Here is a 6218-nt window from a genome sequence, read left to right as displayed (position 1 = left end):
CGTGACTCTCTTCTTCCTAACCTTTCCTAGCATGTAGTACACCTTCCCTTTTAAATGAATGCAGCTGGCGAATAGGAGCCTCGCCACCTCTTCAGGGTGGTGCTTCAGCTTAGATTTCAAAAGTGTGGGAGTTGTTTGGGGCAGGAAGAGATGGTTGGCCAAACAAGGGTGTGGAAAGAAGGAAAGCTGACTGTAAAAGCCTGCTCTGAATTTAGGGGAAACCACCATATCTTGCATTGGTTTAGATTCACATCCTTTACTTGAGTTATGGAATGAACCTACTTTCTGGATTCAGACAATACATTGAGCTCCAGGTTAACCAAACAGGCTGGGTGTCCATCTTAAGGTCACCAAAAAGGCAACAAGCTTAATCAAGCTTTGCATGTTGTATGAATGTAGTTCCTAAGTTTCTGGTTATGCATGTTGGACAAAGTCAGCTATACTCTAACACAGCGTTTCCCAACCTTAGGAACTTGAAGATGCGTGGACTTCAACTCCCAGAATTCCCCAGCCAGCATAGCTGGCTGGGGAATTCTGGGAGTTGAAGTCCACGCATCTTCAAGTTCCTAAGGTTGGGAAACGCTGCTCTAACATTCACTGCCTGGATTCGGGTAAAAAGAACAACAGCCTTGACAATTCCAGGGTCCAAAGTTGAGATGAATCCTTCGGCTGCCTTCTGGCCTTTGTGGCCAGGGAGACCTTCTGAAACTTGAAGACTTGGAGTAGTCGTTTCTCCTTTCTTGGATAAGTTCAGGCAGAGACTGGGAAGCCATTCATAAAGGATGCTGTAATTTTGATACCTATATTGACTATCAATTCAATGTCCTAAATAACTTCTTATAATTTTATTTTAATGTTCCAATGTCACTTGATCATGGACAACTAGTGGACAATCACTTAAATAGGAGCCAGCGGTGTGCTGCAGCTGCCAAAAAAGCCAACACAGTGCTAGGCTGCATTAACAGAGGGATAGAATCAAGGTCACGTGGAGTGTTAATTACACTTTACAATGCTTTGGTAAGGCCACACCTGGAATACTGCATCCAGTTTTGGTCACCACGATGTAAAAAAGATGTTGAGACTCTAGAAAGAGTACAGAGAAGAGCAACAAAGATGATCGGGGGACTGGAGGCTAAAACATATAAGGAATGGTTGCTGGAATTGGGTATGTCTAGTCTAATGAAGAGAAGGATGAGGGGTGACACGATAGCAGTATTCCAATATTTGAGGGGCTGCCACAAAGAAGAGGGAGTTGAGCTATTATCCAAAGCGCCTGAAGGCAGTACAAGAAGCATTGAATGGAAACTAACCAAGGAGAGAAGCAACCTAGAACTAAGGCGAATTTTTTTGACAGTTAGAACAATTAATCAGTGGAACAACCTGGCTCCAGAAGCTGTGAATGCTCCAACACTGGAAGTTTTTAAGAAGAGATTGCACAGCCACTTGTCTGAAATGGTGTAGGCTTTCCTGCCTGAGCAGAGGGTTGGACTAGATGACCTCCAAGGTCCCTTCCAACTTAGTGTTATTGTTATTAAGCTGATAAAAACTGTAAACACCAATTGCAAAGCATACTATTATTAGTATTAGTATTATCATCATCCAACTGGACCATGTTTTAATTGAGTGTTCCAATTTTTCCTGATTCACACAATTGTCAACCGCAGTCCAGTGGCTCAAATCCAGAGGCTCCTTTATGCAATAGTAATAGTCATAGTGCTAGTTCTAGTTCTAGTTATTGTTGTTGTTGTTGTTATTATTATTGTTATTGTTATTATTATTATTATTATTATTATTATTATTATTATTATTATATGAATAATCATAAACTAATCAAACTAGCCGATTCCACCTCATTCTAGGGTAAAATTGGTTAGTTTGTGGTTCAGACAAGCAAAACCTCAGTGTAGGTTCATACAACATGATAAAACCAAAATGCGACTTGCTTGGGGATTTTGCACATCCAGCGTGGTTTATTAATAAACTTAAATAGCAATTTTGCTGGATGAAACCTGTACGCAGCAACATCCAAATATTCCAGAAACTTCCCTGTTTGGGAGAAAAGCAGATAAAAACCTGAGAAGCCTGTTGAGCTGGGCATCGCCACACAAGCCATTAATTTCAATTGCCCTGTAGGAATAAATCAAAGAGGGAAGGAAAGGAGGCCACCACCCCAAACTTGTTTCATTTGCAATTTATTCTCCCTGCTACATGCAAGACCGTTAACACCAATTGCCTTGCAGGGAGGATGCAAGATGTTAGCTTGTTTTTAAATAATCTTTCATTATATTTTGATTTAATAGTGTTTCTATTGCTTGTACACAGTTCCGAGAGGCTTTCTTCTTTTGAGAGGCATGGAAACAGTTTCTCCAATTTCTCCACACTCTTAGTTCTGAATAGTAGTGAATAGTATTTACAAAACATAAAATCTTTCAGTGGTGGAAAAAAGGGAAACCTTTAAGTGTTTTTCTTCAGACTAAGCTGAGCTGCTAAAAGCTAAAAAGCTGAACTGGACTTTACATGTTTTAATCAGTGGGCAGGCTTATTTATACACACACATTATTATTATTTTTGCAAATTCCTATCCTGTTTGTTAAATCTGGAAATTCTAACATGCTATTTGGGTGTGGGAATCTCTCCCTGTGTATACAAAAATCCAGGTGTGTCTGCAAGGAATTGGTGAGTAGAACAGCTCTTTACTGTATAATTCCTCTCCAGACAAGGAGAAGACTTGAGATCACCCAAAAGTTCTCCAGACAGCTGATTCTCACAAGGAATCTGCAAGACAGCAGTAAGTTCAGAGCTCTGGGAGATGAGGGTCTTTAAAGATTGGGTTAGCACAGGGGTCTTCAAACCCGGCCCTTTTATGTCTTGTGGACTTCAACTGCCAGATTTCCTCAGCCAGGCACACTGGCTGAGGAATTTTGGGAGTTGAAGTCCACAAGTCATAAAAGGGCCAAGTTTGAAGACCCCTGGGTTAGCATATTTCCTTTTCTAATCACTTTTAAAAATGTTTTTTTTAAACTTAAACGTTAATGTGTAATAAACAAACGCTAATGTTTATTAACCCCTTTCAGCTAGTAGGAATCTTTGGATTGACAGGTTTAACAGCACTGGGTGAGTTTCCTTCAATTCTTAGTGAAATAAGTTTTAAATACAACTTTAAGGACTTTTTTTTCTCCTTTTGAAATAAACAGCAAAGGGATGATTAGAACTCTGATTCTGGAAAGTTACAAATGGACTAAAGGTCCAGATAGATTGGAAAGAAGATTTCTGAATAATAAGAATCCTTCATGTGGGAAAATCCTTTTGTTTTGAATTCAGTTTAAATAAAATTGATTGCTGAGACTTTGAAGGTTGGACACGAAAGGCAATCAGAAGGAACTAAGTATTAAATTCAAAATGGAGCAAAAAACCTTAACATTGGACATATTGAACTCTTTTTTTTTGAATAACGGACCTAGAAGTTTATTTTAAGAATGTCTGCCTCTGTAGATGGACTATGTTTAAAAGAAGTTATGTAAGAGGAACAAGTTTTGCCACACAAGACTGAGAATGATTTGGAAATAGATTTAAAAGTGACAGGCAACAAAAACAATACACAAAAAGATGCTACACTGGACATAAAAATGAAACTGGCTGATCTCCTAAAAGAGATGTACAAATAACAAACCAAAAGATTGATTTGGATAATTTTACTATATTGGATTTGTAAAAGAGACTTTTAGAAACAAGGACTCCCAACAGGTTGAAGTCCATATGCCTTAAAGTTGCTAAGGTTGAGAAATATTGCTCTACAAGCAAATGACCAAAGCTGAGAAACACATATCTTAGTGTCAGCAGCATCACAATTTCCACCCCTGTTCCCATGCAATGAAATGAAAACCAGTGCAATGAAATGAAATGCAGAGAATCTGAAAAGAATACAGAATATTTATTATTTATTTATTTATTTATTTATTTATTTATTTATTTATTTATTTATTTATTTATTTATGGGACTTATATCCTGCCCTATCTCCCGAGGGACTCAGGGTGGCTAACAACAACAAAAATTAAAGGTCTCTGTACAGTAAATTAACATTTAAAATAACAGTCTTGGACATCTTTTAGTCCAGGGGTCTCCAACCTTGGCAACTTTAAGACTTGTGGACTTCAACTACCAGAATTCCTCAGCCAGCTTTGGTGGCTGAGGAATTCTGGGAGTTGAAGTCCACAAGTCTTAAAGTTGCCAAGGGTTGAAGACCCCTGTTCTAGTCCAATCCCTGCTGAAGGAGGAGATCCTATACCATTCCAGACAGTCTCTTCTTAAAAGCCTCCAGTGAAAAATAGTCAAATCTCAAATGGTGCTCCAGGAAGACTCCTGGATAAATTCTTAGTGACATCCCAGTTCTTAATTATCAGAAAGACTGTCTACAATGTTATTGGATCGTGACTTCCTAAGGCTCACCTTCTGCTCACATTATAGTAGGCAAATGGGAGAACAGCAGAAACTGAAACACATCTCAAAATAGCTAAGTGCGTAATCTGAATATGTTGTCACAGGACATTAAAAGCCACAGTGGGCGAGAAGAAGAAAATGCGCAAGTTTTTAAAATATAATTTTCATTGATCTTTTAACAAGATTTTTTTTAAAAAAAAATACAAACGTTATAAAAGAAACCGAGGACGGAGGAATTGTGAATAAAAAAAGAAAAAGATTATAAAGAAGCCGCTTCTGATCTTTTCGACAGCGGTTATAAATGCCTTTATAGTTTACCTTTTCTTGTTAAGGTTACATCATAATTTCTTCCTTTCCATAAGCTCCCCTTTCTATTTTTCAAACTTATAAATTACAAGTTTGTTGGCCTCTTTTACCAGCAAAGCATCCATAAGGGATTTCTAGTCACTGATAAATGTAGTTGTTGATGTTTCTCTAGTAAAAAAACCAAAACTAAATTTGCCATCTCTGCTGGTTCTGCCATCTTCAGCAACCATGCCTCCATTGTGGGCACTTCAGAGTCTATCCATGTTTACATATATAATAGTTTGCTCATGTACAGGTAGCTCTTGACTTACAACAGGTCCTCGCACTTACACATCACAGGATCTCCATGGTCATGTGATCAGAATTCTGGCACTTGGCAACTAGCATGTATATACGACAATTGCAGAGTCCCAGTGACCTGGGGTCCCCTTCCCAGCTGGCTTTCAACAAGCACAGTCAATTGGGGAAACCAAATTCTTTTAACGACTGCATGATTCCCTTAATAACTGCAGTGATTTGCTTAACAACCATGGCAAAAACTGTAGTAAAATTGGGTGTGACTCACTTAACAGCCACTTTGTTTCGCAACAGAAATTCAGGTCCCAATTGTCATAATAAACTGAGGACTACCAGGATAAGAATAATCAAAATTCACCCATTGTTTATACTCTGCAACAGAATCAAGGTCATTCTGTGTTCTGTAGGTCCTGCCATGGGCAGAAGGTTAGACTAGAAGACCTCCAAGGTCCCTTCCAACCTTATCATTCTATGTTCTTCTAGGCCAGGGGTAGGCAACCTTGGCTCTTTTATGACTCGTGGACTTCAACTCCTGGCTCAGGAATTCTGGGAGTTGAAGTCCATGAGTCATAAAAGAGCCAAGGTTGCCTACCCCTGGCCTAGGCCATGATGGATGAGAAGCCTGGAGCTAGTATTAACATTTGAAGAGCATCAAGTTGAGGAAGCTGTGCTAGATGTTGTTGCAGGAAGATGGAATGGAATCGGGGGAGGAGGGAGGTGTCTGCCACAAAACAAGCTAAGTTATGATGACTCTACCCCAGAGGGACATCATTTTGCAAGCCCACATTCTTTGTGATAGGGTGGAACTTGCATAGTGATATCACTATGCAAACGTAGATGCCATGAAAGCACATCTTGTTCATTGCTTGCCAAGAAAAAACAGCCCAGGTGGCTGGTTTTCTACCAGAAATAGCTAATTTCTGGCTGAGAGCAGCTATAGCTAGCCTTTTTTTAGTGGTTCCTTTTGTCGCATGGAATAATTAACCTCCCCCAACACCCCTTATGTACTGATTGTTTTGCTGCCCCCTGCTAGGGTTTTTTAAAAAAAAATATTCTAGGAATCTAATTATGTCAAATGGCTTCCCAGGTTGTCGTATAGATGCTTAAAAATATCGACATTCTATGCAAGCAGCATATCCAAGAGGAAGAAATGTCATTGGAAACTTCAGCACAACGT

Source organism: Vipera ursinii, assembly GCF_947247035.1.
Source record: "Vipera ursinii genome assembly, chromosome: 9".
Taxonomy (NCBI): Eukaryota; Metazoa; Chordata; class Lepidosauria; order Squamata; family Viperidae; genus Vipera; species Vipera ursinii.
The sequence above is the reverse complement of the archived record's forward strand: the minus strand, read 5'-3'. Positions refer to the sequence as shown.